This window comes from Ictalurus punctatus, chromosome 1 (genome assembly GCF_001660625.3).
Source record: "Ictalurus punctatus breed USDA103 chromosome 1, Coco_2.0, whole genome shotgun sequence".
Lineage (NCBI taxonomy): Eukaryota > Metazoa > Chordata > Actinopteri > Siluriformes > Ictaluridae > Ictalurus > Ictalurus punctatus.
In genome coordinates, this window is record NC_030416.2 from 15,576,104 (window position 1) to 15,591,699 (window position 15,596).

The following is a 15,596-nucleotide window of genomic DNA, read 5'->3' on the forward strand; positions in this document are numbered from 1 at the left end:
CCTCTATTTCAGGAGCACAAATGAAGTCAGTCCTCGCTGAAATTCCATGCTGTAATTGTCCCGTTACTCAGAAGCCAAAGAATTCAGACAGTAAGCAGGTCAGTGGGCCTGAGAGATGGAAAAAGTGAACCGTTCAGAACCTTGTGGAATCCAGTGCCCATCAAAGTCACTCTGACAGTACTCATAGCTTTATATTACCCTTTAGTTTAAACAAACGCTGTGCTTTTGATACCGACTATATTGCATAAAAAAAGAAAAGACAACCTCATGGACCACATTTCTCAGTTATTTAGTTCTTCAGGTTCTCAGCTTTATGGAACTCTCAGAACTCAACAGTCCAGTTTACAAATATGCTACCTATTGACAGCAAATAGAGTTAAGAGAAATTGGTAAGCCCTTAAACTCTCAGGGCCCTTGATTTAGAGTGCTCCAGATTTACATTCCTCATTCTTGTATCTAGTTAACTTTCACAGCACACTCTTAAAAAAGGTCAAATCTAGATCCCTTAAGGTTTCTTCAGTTCTCCGTCTGTTGACCCACAGAACCATACAAAATTTTCCTGTCAGAAAATGTGCTAAACTCTAACCCTTTCAGGAGGATAACAATATGTCTATACAAAGAGCCCCTTAGAAAAACAATGAAGAACTTAACCTTTGAAAAACAATATAGTTTTAGATGAATAAACGTATATATTTAGACACAGAAGTTGTGAAACTAAAATCTAAATTGGGTTAGGGATGGTTAAGACTAAACACTGTGCCCAGGGTTTAGAAGCACCGAATGATTCTATGTTGAAAAGCCTAAGTCTGAATACTATAAACAAATGAACCTCTATTTTCTTACACACAAGTTAAGGGTCCTCATACCATACAAAAGAAGTCATCACTACTGACCCATGAACCTTGTTGCTTTCCTGAAACTCCATAACCCATGCTAGGTGTGGTCTGAGTCAGGACCTCATGTTTGAAGTGTTACTTATAAAAGAGGCAGCTGGTGAGGGCAAAACCAACGGGGCCTTTCAGCTTGGCCTTATAAAGTCCATTTCAAGCCTTCTTAAGTAGAGCCTTGGGACCAGCCTGCTGCTCCGCTAACAATGCCTCTCTGCTAATTTAACAGATCTTTAAATTCAAAGCATTCTCCTCTCTATCCACTCTCCCGTATATATATCTGCTCCAGGTGCCATACTGCATAATCACACCAGATCAAATCAAAGATCTCCTACACTAGAGGGGGTAGAACTAGTAAAATCAACTAGAGTTTTGTAGATTACCTAAACATAAATCTACTCCAAGCACCAAGAGAGTCTATTTTACAGGTAAATTACATGTATTTTTTTTTCTCTTGATTGCAAAATGTAATTAAAATTAAAAACAGCACTTCTCAGTAAAGCATCTGGTTCATATTTGTATATGACATTGATATTTTTTTGTCACTCACACATACAGTATAAAACAATGTGCGTATTTCCTCATAGCATGTTTTAGTTAGCAACACATCTTTAGGTTTCAGTGTGGTCATGGTGGGGGATTTTGTATGAAGAAACAGGGGCACTAAATTCAATAAACCTCCAGATGAAATGACATATTTAGAGTCAGATTTCCTTGTCAGTGGTATTGCTAGTCGACAGGAAATTTCAAATTTGTAGTGATTGTTTTTATTAATGGATATTAGCAGTCTTGGACGGTTTCCATTTTAGGCTGAAAGGGAGAGGTCAGGGGGGCACATACGTTTTCCTTATAACATTCAGCCTCATGGTTTGGAATATATTAGCTGAGTGTAGTAAAATTCCTGCTTTGTGATGAGTGATGCATTGTGATTAATTCAGTGCTCTGGGAGGCACATGGCTATGCGTGAGTTTAATAAAACTGCTTGGCTGTATGTACCTATCCCTTAGCAGGTCTTTTATAAGAAGAATAAAGTGCAATATTAATCCTCCAGAGAAACCTTACACAAAGCTCACAATGTACTTTATCTTAAGTAAAGAACACTGATAAAAGCTGCAGGTTTATCACAAGTCAAACACAAAAACAGCATTAGCTTTCAAAGCATAGAAAAATGTGAATAGATATAAATGAAGACTTGTGTCCCTCCCTCTTAGTAATGCTGATTCATCTACTGAAGCTCTGCTGTTTGGTGCTTGTGGTCATTTGTAATGTAAGCAGTAGCTAACTGGTGGTTTATATCATCCCCAAAGCAAGACCTATGAGCTCATGTTTTTGGCTGTGAGGCTGTTAGTAGAGATTAGGACCAAAAAATCAGTCATCCATATTGCATGTGGGGGCTGTGCATGTGCATATAGTTTTTGAACAAATATTTGCTGGGAGTTTTCACCATTCAGTCATACAATGAGTGGTTGTGACTGTCCCACTCAAGTTTTGGCTTCATAGTTGATTTTCTTTATGGTTTTTGGCAGGTAGGTTATGGTATGGTTGCCAGGCTTAGAAATAATATGAAAATCCTTAATGCAAGCTATAAAATGTTCAAATGGTTTACAAAAACAGTTTGAGGTGAAATTGAATTTTGGAATTACAATGAACTGTCAACAGTACATTCTCAAATTGTCATTGTTCTATAAGGTGCAATTTATTTAAGGAGCTCTGATGCAATAAAATGCACATGTCTGTGTGTGCGTGTGTGTGTGGGTGGTTGTGGTGTGTGTGCATATATATATGTGGGTGTGGGTGTGGGGAGGGTTTTTCAATGAGGTAGCAGATTGGGTGCATATGATTGTCATTAAACACAGAGCAAAATGTTTGACTGAGCATTGAAGAAATCCAACAGGCAGAGCCTATATAAATCGTTAGCTGAATCAGTTATTGCTATTGGTTGAGAATAGTAAAGCGTCCCCTGAAGTCCTCAAATTATTTGCGAATAACATGATTTCCGGTTCTCATGCTTGTCATTTGGTTATCTTTACTTGCTGAACAGATTCCAGATTGACAAGGATTGCCTCACTGGGTTGTAAAGTTTTAACCCAGAAAGACCTTGTGCATTGTGGGTACACTAAGTCCCAAAATGTTAATGCAGCCATGTTAAAAGCCTTATAATCAGTTTTAAGACACCTGTTATCCGACCTTATATATATGTGTCACGGTTGTCCTGTCTTATCTGAATTGCAGCACTGAAGTTGTACTTAATCTATAGTGTAGTTTTTTCTTGATAGAAAATGACATATAAAGTGACATCATGTTGTTTTGACCTTCACTCTCATTCTGTCTTCCAAGTGGATTGAGAATGAGCCTGGCTGAACTGTCCTCACGTTAACTTGCAGACACCACAAATCATACAATTCTGCTTGTAATGGCTGTAAAACTGAAAATAAACACACAGAACGAACAGTTTACAGCTCAAATCCTTTGCACGCTTGATGAAATGCAATAAATTACTCCCCCAAAAACCTGGATTTTTTTTTCTTCACTGGAACTTGAGAAATATTTTTATTCTTTCCAGAGGTGAGACTCAAGATTTATATTGTACTGCTATGTGGCTGTCAAGTTCTAAGTGGAGTGGGATACAGCTTTAAGGCTAACAACAGTGACCATATGAACTCCATGAAACTGTACAATAAAAAAAACATCTCACATAGCCTATAGATATGAAGTTCATAATGTCTAAATGGCATGATACTATGATTTTCCTCCCATCTGTATTTGTATTGATATGTTCACATGAATCCAAGTTTTTAAATGTTACCCAAAGGAAGGATCACTTGGCAGAATAAGGAATGTTCCATATTTTATTTTTTGCTTTCTTTGCTGGGTAACTACAATGCAATATTCCAGTTGTGGCAGATTGTAGACATGGTTGGACACGATGTCCGGCTTACTTCTGGAATTCTTACCAAAACGAACCATATTTTTATACCATTTTTGGATACATCAAATTTTCTATGCCTGTAAGGCGTGTTCAAGTTCAAGGTTGTTCAAGGCTGACACAGGTCCACAACTTTAGCTACTATATTCGGTTCTTATTATACCATATATGGTATATTATACCACATTACACCACTACCACTGTACCACTACCAATGTATACTATACCACTGTAGAGAGAGAAAAATTCATTCTCGTTCAAGTGAAAAGAGCAACACAATGACTGGGTGATTGGTGTTCATTTCCTACAATCAGTTTCACTAAGGAGTCATGAACTAAGTGGTCTCCAAGCCTCAGTGCATCTGGTATGTGAGTGTAGAGGTGCCTAGTTTTGTACACCGTGAAGCAGGAGGAGATGGGGGCCACGCCAGCACATGAAATGTGCTACTGCCTCTTTTGTCTACAGTGCTCATAAAGTGCAACCACACATGCATGGACAATGAGGCTCCTTGTGAAAAGTAAGATGTTCATACAGAGTCTTGCCAATGGAAACATAAGTAGACAGAAAACCATGAGTGAGTCTGGAAGCCATTCTTCTGTTCATGGCAAATCCATCATTTACTGAGTTCTACATGGGTTGTGTCAACAATGTATTATGGCATATGATAATGCTTTGGGGTTTTGAAAATTTATTTAACCTTTTCCCCTGCCTCAAAACTCGATATGGTCTTTTTCTACCCACTTGATATGGCGCTTGTCTGGCAAACCTCACGTGCATGTTTTTAGCATCATCAATAATGGTCTTATTTACTTACCGGTTACAAAATCTACATTGCCTTGCATAACTATTTACCCCCCTTGAATGTTCCCACATTTTGTAGTGTTACAACCTGGAACTCAGTTGGATTTAATTGGGACATTTTACACACACACACACACACACACACACACACACACACACACACACACACACACATATACATATATATATATATATATATATATATATATATATATATATATATATATATATATATGCAAAATAGATGATAATATTGATGTGATTGTTGTGATTGTATAAATATTTACACTTGGGGCAATGACATCCCTAAATTAGTTCTGGTGCAACCAGTTGCCATCAGAAGTCACATGATTAGTTGAATGAAGTCCCCCTGTGTGCAATTCAAGTGTCATGTGATCACAATATAAATACACATTCCTGAAAGAGCCCAGGGTTTGTTAAATAACATTTCTAAAGAAACAGCATCATTAAGACACAGGAGTTATCAAACGAACAAGTTCTGGATAAAATTTTTGGAAGAAAATATCAATCAGGGTTTGGTTAGTAAAAAAAACAACTCTGAACCTCCTGTGGAGCATGATTAAATCCATTATTTAAAAAAAAAGGAAAAAATATGCCACAACAGCAACTCTGAGAGGAGGCCATTCATAAAAAGTAAGTGACCAGTTATGGATGGCATTCGTCAGAGAGAGGAACTAAGAGTGCTTTACGGAATCGTGGTGAGTCATATAAAATCCTCTTTGGACTTTGCCAAAAAAATATGGAAAAAAAAATCTCTTTATCAGAATTGAACATTTTGGCCCAAAACACAATATCTGGCAGACACCCAACACTGTTCATCACCCTGAGAACACCGTCCACATACTGAAGCATGGTGGTTATAGCATCATGTTGAGCTTTTCCTCCCACTTCTTTATGTTGCCTTGACAAAGCCAATGTACTGTTTTCTTATTTAAATGTATTATTATTTTTCTGCTTCTTCTTCTTTTACTTCTTCGGAGACAATTCATTTCTACATGCTACTCCTTTCAGGCTAAATCCACCAAACTCGGTACAGACTGTCAACCTGTTTTGACTCGAATTGCTATATCTTTTCTAACTGATCGGAATTATGGTTTTCCTGTTACAGAAGTTCAAAATGGTAAAATTTCTGATACAATTACTTTTCAAATTTCTGGCCGTTATAACTCCTTGGGCTTCCAAGCTTCTTCCACCAAACTCAGCACAGTCCTTCCAGCTGTTCACCAATCATGCTGTATTTTTCTAAATGATCGGACTTAGGGTTTTCCCATCGATCAAAATTCCAGAAACTCCCATTCACTTACACTGACTGAATGTTCAGAGCCTGGCTCGAAATGCTCAAGATTTCAAACTGCAACTGTCAAAACTCTCTCTCTCTCTCTCTCTCTCTCTCTCTCTCTCACACACACACACACACACACACACACACACACACACCTGCGTGCACACGGCCTGAAGCCCCGCTACTCTCCCTCTCACTTCATCTCTCTCTCTCTCTCTCTCTTCAACGCTACAAGTATTGGCACCCTAACTATCCATTCACCGCTACAAATATTGGAACCATATCTATCCAATCACCGCTGCAAGTATTGAACTCTATATATCTATACAATTCTTAAAGTATTGGCACCATACCTATCTATCTAATCGGCTCTACAAGTATTGGCATTCTATCTATCTAATGAACTCTACAATTATTGGCACCCTATCTATCCATCCACCTATACAAGTAAAATATTTGGATAATGATTGATTCCTTTATTCATAATAGTTTGCCCTAATATTTCACTGGTTTGAGGTCTTTTCATGTTTGTATTTATATTTTTCTTTGCTTCCTTGCTACTTTCCTTCGTGTCCTGGCTACTAATGTGAACCTGAGAGAAGAAAAAACACACATACATTGCAATACATTAAATAATTCAATTCACCATTTACCTTGTCATCATTTCACATGTTATTCCTGACTATAGTATCCTCTGGTCTAAAACATTAAAACATGCCTTTTGTTGAGGAGTTACTGAATTTGCATTCAAAGCATTTGAAAGATTTTTCCAGATAAAATGTAACTTTTTCATTTGAGGGTTCTTAGGCTACACATGGAGTACTACATTAAAAAATATTTTAAATGGTTTCCAAAGGACATTTATACAACTCATCCATGACCTTTATTGTTTAGCAGAGCCCTATAACTATGAAATAAAATACAGTCTGTCCTCCCTGCCAAAACTGTTAATGGAATATAAGATCCACTTTAGTAGCTCACGTATGAAAAAGCTAAAAAGGCCAATATAATAAAATCATGAATTTGTGAGTCCTGCTCACATGAGCTGAGATAATTTGGTAATGCAGTGTCGTCTCATAAAATATCTAAATGGCATCACATATAGTCACAGTGATTTAGAAAAGGATATTTAATTCACTTTTTTATCACTCACTGCTAAACTCTAGATGTATCATTTACAATGGCAATAATTATATGTTTAAGTACACCCTTTTATCCGACCAGTTGACCCTCTTATTTAATGTATGGAATCTGCCTGCTGATTAGGAAATAAAGATTGATACAAAACGTTTTCTTTCCTATCATGCTGAACATTTGTCCCTGCAATTTTGGTGAGATATCTACTACCATCCTGCTGTGGATTCATTCTTTCAGAATTATCCTTTGATTTGTTTCCTCCAAGTCCTTATGGGCCAGCTGTTCAGTAACTCCATACGCAACTGGATTGCTACCAGAAAATTATCACAGCTAATGTGTCTACTGTGAAGACTGTTCACACATTTACACCATAATATATATATAAAAAAAAAAGTGGGAAAGAAAAAGAATTATGTGATCTCAGTGACTGTGGCATGGTTGTTGGTACCAGATGGGTTTGTTTGACTATTTCAGATACTGCTGATCACCTAGTATTTTCACGCACAACAGTTTCTAGAGTTTACATGAAATGGTTTCGAAAAAAAAAACTATCCAATGAGCAGTAGTTGTTGATGAGAGAGGTCAGAAGAGAATGGCCAGTTTGATTCAAGCTGAAAGCAAGGCTAGGGTAACTTAAAGAACCACTCTTTAAAACCACAGTGAGCAGAAAAGCATCTCAGAATGCACAAACTTGAGGTGAATGGGCTACAAAAGCAGACAACCCCATCGAGTTCCACTTCTATCAATCAAGATCAGGAATTTGAGGCTACAGTTGGCACAGGTTCACTGAAACTGGACAGTTCAGAAAAGACCACATGTGACCAACAACCATGCAACAGTCAAAGTCACTGGGATCACATTTTTTCCCCACATTCTGATGTTTGATGTGAACATTAACTGAAGCTCTTGACCTGTATTTGTGATTTTATGCTTAATTTGCGGCATATAACAACTGCATGAATGTGCAGTTGTACAGGTCAGGTGTTTATACAGTAGTTGTATTGCTGTAGTGTTTTGCAGTGTTTATTCCAGCAGGAGAATGCACTATGAGATCATTAACATTACTGTGTTCTCTTCCCTACATTTATGCACAGTGGTTATAACAGGAATTAAGAGTGCCTTGAGATGGACAGGGTCACATAAACTTTTTGTCTTCCTCCAGTCCAAATTGGACCTAAATATTGTAATATTGAGGTCTTGAGGGAAATGTAGGTCTTTGAATACACTGCATGGATTTCAGGTTCATTTATTGAGCAAAAATTTGTTCATTACCACAAAACACAAACCCTGAGGTTTCATTACTGCTCCAAGTTATTGTTAGCAATGCATTAAGCTCTAGAGTAAATTTATGAGCAAGATGAAATACTCCAAAGGCAAGCTGTCACATGGATCATATGGTGTGCATGGTCATCAAAGCAGAATTCTGAATCTTACGGTATACTGTGTTTCCATAAAGTTCCCTCATTTGTTGACTTTTTCTTCTCATGAAATCCGTGGCACTGTAAATTATGGCAGTTTTATAAACCAACAAAGCATTCACAAAGGCAATAAAACACCTCATCAAAAACCTGATGGAAGATACCTTTTGAACTGACTGCTTTCCATAGTGTAGACCATTAAACACCCCTTTTCTGTGATTTGATCCATGTGATAAGAGACCATGTGAAATGTCTTCCCAATTTCCTTGCTGGTTTGCTCAGAGTTCTGCAGTAAACCCACATATTTTATGACTATTGCGCAATACTGCATTTAGCTTTTGGGAAGAAGTGATGAGATTTATGCTACCTTAGTTTCTTTCATGTACACTAGCTTTTACCTAATCCTGTGAATGACATATTGGTGAATACCATTTCATGACAGAGAAAAGTCAATCCCCCCTCCTGCTTTTCCTGTACTGTACACACATTACTGTGAATCCAGGAGGGAAACGTATATCTTACAGAAAACAATGAACCAAAGCCACACATTCCGTACAGTCCACTTGGGTTACAATTCCCATATTCATTACTACATGGGAAAGTGAGAATTGTATAAACTATACTACTTTTAAGGAATTTATAGCAGCGCATTAGTGATGATATTTATGTACGTCCGTGTAACTAAGAACACAAAGAATGAATGTGATATGTGGAACCCATACACATTATGCAGGGTGATACCAAAAACCTGAAAAAATACAAATAATTTCATAATGGTGTGAAATCAGACAGGTCCAAATGGTGGATGATCACTCATGGACTAGATTTTTTTAAATGGGATATATTTGAAATTTACTAACTGAGAAATTTGGCTAGAAACTGAGAAAGAAGGGGTGGGCTCATATTTTGCAAGTGATAAGTGTCCTCAGGAGAGGTCAAATAGTAGTAGGGAACAGCTGTTCAAATACAAAACCATTTTAGTGTGGTTAATAAGAATAGGGTCACAATGGTCATAAAACATCTTAAAATAAAAAACAGTGGTTCTTGTGTGTGCAGCAAGATTATATTTGGTATATCATGTTGAAAACACAAGCTCTTTCACTATATTCAACTGACACCAAATAAGGATTTTAAGCAGAAATGAATAATTACCTAAAAAGAACAAGGAAAAACATATGGATGCACAAAGGACATTTGTGTGGAGCTATGCATGCTGACTGTGTAAGCTGAAACAATTTCTCAAACATAGATTTTTCCAAGGCAGCATGGTGATGCAGTGCGAAGCATTGCTGGCTCACAGCTCTAGGATCCAGGGTTTGAGCCTCAGCTTGGACTACTGTCTTTGTGGAGTTTTATATGTTATTCCCATGTTTGCATGGGTTTCCTTTGGGCTCTCTAGTTTTCTTCCCACTGTCTGAACATATGCAGGTAGGTGGTTTGGCTATTGTATGTTAAGTTGCCCTAAGCTTGAATGTGTATCTACAGGGTGCCCTGCAATGGACTGGCATCCCATCTGGTGTGAATTTTTCCTCCTTGTGGCCAGTGTACTCAGGATGACCTCTAGATCTACTGTGACCATGACCAGGATAAAGCGGTTACTGATGATAAATGAATGATAGCTTTTCCTAGATTTTTTTTCTGAGTTACAATATTCAAAAAAATTAAATAAATAAATCAGGCTTGACATCACTTGTTTTGTTTTCTTTTTTCCATCTAGTTGAGACTACAGTAAAGGTGTGAATTGAGTCTTGGATCCTGCAGGACATGCAAGCGGCAAGTTTTTCTCTTTCTTAAATGGTTTTATATGAAGGTCAGGCACAAAAAAAGACTTGACAACCTTAACATGAACATGCGGCACTGTGTGATGCAATAGCAACCAAAGTTGGGTATAACTGTATTCTAATGACTTTTTCCTGATAATTACATTACACATTTATTGTTAAGAAAACAATATTAAGTTAAATGCATTTTTAAAATAAATAATATTTTGTGCTGGCATTAGAGCTGTAGCCCCGAAGATTTTTTCTTTAGCCCTGAATAATTGTCCACTTGGAGTGGTTTGTCACTACGTAACTGAATGTCAGCAAAAGAAGATGGCGGTGTTGTAATTTTATATCTTCAATGAACGGAGGCGAAACCAATCAGACAGGGTTTACAGGAAAATATGTGGAAACACTCGTGTCTTATTGGCTGACAGCTCTCAATTCTGCCAAACGCTAGCTCACACAGTCCGTGTGAGGAAAAAATGGATATACACCGCTTTTTTTTTAAAACCAGTAAAGGGGTTGAAACTGAAACAGTAACATCCTCTGACGCTGAGCAGGAACACAACGTGTGTAAATGTCTATATGATTTCCAGTTTACTTGAACATGATATGAGCAGAGCATAAGGAAAGATAATGTACTTTGCATGGTCCTGTAGCAGCTAAACCCATACAATGATAGCTTAGTTGTGCCTCCCCTTGTCTAGCAACACCAAACTAGACTAGTTTAAACCAGCCTAAAATTTTTATATTTTATCAGTCCAGTAGTCCTACAAACAGTGACAACACCAGAGGCAAAATTTAAAGTACTAATTAATAATCTGTAGTGGATTACTTTTTTTGAGTAACTTACCCAACACTGGTAGTAAGTGCCTGGTTAGGGTTGTGGAGAAAAGAGGGTTCCACATTATTTTGGAAAATGGAACAAACTAATTGGTTAGAACAATTATGGCCAGGTACAAATACAAATAATAACTACGCAATCATCATTGAAAAAACAAACACTCTCATGGACATCTCTAGTTGAGCCCAATTATGAACTCGAGTGAGGAAGCTGAGATTGACAAACTAAGAGAACCAGAATTCACAGACCATACTAACAGTGCTGTTTTCCCCCCAATGATTCTAGAGGCATAGTGGTAGGATTCACATTTAATACAAAAACAAAAAATACTCCTTCCGGTTTAGGCCATGCCTACTTCGGGTTTAAATCTGGATACAGATGCAGATGTGGATGTTTGGAGCACTAAATGGATAGATAGTATCATTTTGCTATAGTCCCCATATGTAATAGTCTCTGCTACATGGTAACCACAGTTCCAGTTAGTAAGTGCAGTCACACATCAGGCACCAAAAAGCCCACAGGGCTCCCCATAGCAGCTGTAATCCATCCATGATTGCATACTCCATTGTTCAACAGTAGCATATTGAATATCATGTGATTTGTCCAGCATATACCTTTACATTTGAAGTGATTCCTGTCAAACTAAAGAGGAAAAATGACTGTGCAATGGGCTTGTATATGGGAACGTGATGAAAAACTCCACAAATGTTTATTTGAGCTCTAACCATGATTCTCATTGCTACATAATCAATCAATGTGCCCAGTCAAATGTACTTCCACATGTCGGATGTAGAAGTCAGCTATGGACCTTTGTGGACTATGGAGCTATGGACCTGAATGTCATAATTTATACATAAAATAAGACAAAAAGCCAAGACTTTGGAATTCCAATGTTCTATCTTAATGGGGCAAAAATCAGTTAACTGTTTTTCACACAGTGAAATGTTTCACACACACACACACACACACACACACACACACACACACACAAACAAACAAACAAACAAATAAATAAATAAAATAAATATACATATACATTTACAAAAGCTGTGTGTGTGTGTTACTTTAATGAATATCAAAACCGTATGCCTCAATATCTTAAAAATCACATAATTGTCAGAAAGATCCTTACAGAGTATTGAAATTCCTTTTAATTTTATTAACTGTTACTATGTATTAATGTTATTATTTATTAATAATCATTATTCATACACAATACACACACACACACACACACACACACACACACACACACACACATACACACACACAAACAAACCTAGCATAACCAGTCCACCCACTAGCATGTTTTTAACAGGTAGGAGAAAATCAGAGAGCCGAAGGAAACCCACGTGGACATGGGGAGAATATGCACAGTAACCTGAGCCCAGGATCAAACCATGGACCGTGAAACAATTATTTATTGTTTATTTAACATTTTTGGAAGGAAGGAAGGAATCTCCCTTGTCAGTGTTTTGTATTAGTCAGAGGTAAAGCTGTAACATCTTCAAGACTTCAAGACTTTACAGTTTCTTTGTAACATGACAAGCCGCGTTTTTTTGTTGTATTTATTTCAAGAGAAAGAAAAAAGAGAAGCTGGTGAGGGAAAAAATGTTTATAACTGTTATAATGCAAGACAAGAGGAGCTACTTGGTTTTGTGGCCGTTCCACAACATTAAATGTCACTATAAGTGAATACAGTGTATGATTCTTTAGTAAAATAAACATTGGTAACAATGTGAAGAAGAATAGAACAATCATCCTTGACTGTTTTCCTATAACAGTACTTCCCATCATGAATTATTCCCTTCTTTATGATCATGGAATTTGTACATGAAAATTGTACTAATCTCAATCTTTTTTCCCCCCTCTTTCTGCTGCTCCCATTTCGGAGTCGCCACAGCGGATCAGCTATCCGCATATCGATTCTGGCACAAGTTTTACACCGAATGTCCTTCCTGACGCAACCCTCCCCATTTTCCAGTCTTGGGACCGGCACTGAAATTGCACCGGCTCGTGCAACCCTCCAGTGGCTGGGGTTGGTTCCCTGACCGGAAATCAAACCCTTCCTGCCGGCCGTGATGAGAGCGCCGCATACTAGCCACTAGTCCACCAGAAAATCTCAATCCTAAATCATAGAAATTATAGATGTATTGAAAATCTTTTATAAAAATGGATAATGGTGCTAAAAGCAGGAACTAAAACAACAGACAAGGTTTAATATTTTGTATTATAAGCATGTGCTTTTTATAATGGTTGCATGAAGTTACATGTACCAGACACACAATTTAATGTTCAGCATTTGTTGCTGTACTAAACATTAATATGATTTCAAATCATAATACAACTGTCTGATTTTCTTTATTCAGAAAGTGACACTGACCTGTCACAATAACAATTTTTTTTTGGATGATATATTGTCCCAGAAATCCCTGCGATAAACGATATTATTGTCATTTTAAGACTATTTTATGCCACTGATATAACAATAATATAGTTTTGACTTCTGATGAAAATAGTTTTTCAATTTTGTCAATATTTCGTCATCATGTTTATTAATTTTAGTTTATTCATTTTACTCTGACTAAAATGGCAGTGAATATTAGTCAATGGCATTTTAAGTTGACAATAAAATGCAAAAATTAACCTAAATATTCTCACATTATATAGATTAACTTAAGCATGTGTGAACAAAAACATGTGAAAACTGCGCTTGTTGTGAAAACATGATCTCCTGAAATAATAACATTACAATGAGTACACTAATACAACTGTGAATTCTTTATGCTTTAGTTATTCATTGTCTGTGTTTTAAGAGCGTATTCACGACGTGATTTACCATTCTATCTAGCGCCTTACTTGAGTTCAAGTAAGTAGTAATATTAGGTTTATCCTGTGTTTATATTTGATTAATCTCATGTGTATAGGATGCGTTTGTGTGAGTTAATTAATCCGCTAGTAATGCGCTTCAGTTTACTGCTGTTCATTCACTATTCAGCTTCAGCTCACGCAGCTTAAGCGGCTCGATCCCTGACATAATTGGCTATGACTGGCTATTATTTGAAACAGTAGAACTATTCTTTCTAGATTTTTCTTCTTCAAACAACATTGGTACTGCATTTTTAATATATTGCGTGTCATTTTTTCAACAGTATGTTTTCATCTAAATCGGAGAGTGCTTGCTACACATCTTAAATTTTAATGCACAGTTTTTGCATTCAAATGTGCATTTTTATCTTAAATTCGATGTTCAAAGTTTAATGTGACAGCCCTAAACCAGACGACAGGACAGAAGCAGCATAAATGCCTTAAATGTTGGGGTGTAAGGAATTTCCCCCTTGCACCGGATGCATGTTTTTTTCTTATTCTCCAAGTTATTGATCTAGTTTTGTTTTCTCATTTGTGCATTTTGGATTATCCCTGCTTTTGCTGTTCACTGATCACCTGACCTCTGCCATCTCTACTCACCAAACATGACTTCATTCTTTTTATGTAAACAAACACGCATAGGAATTATCGAGGTCAACTAAAATTATCGAGGCCTAACTGTTGTTATATATATTTTTATATTTGACTACCTAGGTTAACTATCATTTTCCAAACTGAGAGAGAGAGAGAGAGAGAGAGAGAGAGAGAGAGAGAGAGAGAGAGAGAAAGTGTAATGGAGAGCTCATGTGTTGTTCAGTATGACATCACCTTCTGATCTCATTTTTTCTTGCAAGACAAATTCCAATTGGAAATCACACAATGAGACATTACAGGCAGCTCCATAGTCATATGTTCAGTCTGGTATTATGGCTTATCATTTCTTGGACTGAGATCTTGTAGGTTTTAGAACCATAAATTCTCAAATAAATGAAAACACACACACACACACACACACACACACACACTACAGAACCATTTTTTTTCATGGCTTGGGTTTAACTCGTCCAGAACCAAACCTTGATATTTTAATCTCTGAGAGAGTGAACCTTCACTCAACATTCACAATACTCTGGTTTCCACCAGAGACGGTACTAAATAATCCTGCATCTCTTGCGATCAATACCCACCTCCATGATTTATTTTCAAACATTAGAAATGTAATCAACTTTGTGACCTGATACTTTTAGAGATCCCACCCAAGGCATGTAACAAAAGCAAACGGAACAAGTCCCATTAGATATCAGCTGTAGCTTAGACAGTCGTGTGCAGGTCCGCAGGGATGAAGTGTCTGTGTGTTGAATGTCTCAGCTCATTCAGCTGTATAAACAGACACAAGTCTGTATCTGCAGGTTAGACACTGATCTGGGGTCAGATATTTCATCCACGTGCATTAGACTTTGTTATGAAAATATTTTAATTTATCCACATACAGAACTGGATTATTTGGTATGTGGCCCCTGTTTTCCCTGTTCCCATCACCTCAGCAGTAGCTTTTTATTACTCCAACTCAAAACGTGTTTTGTTAAATGTGGTTGAGGTTTGTGCTGGAGTGAACGATTTGTCATGCCATTAAAAAGATTCAAGTGAGT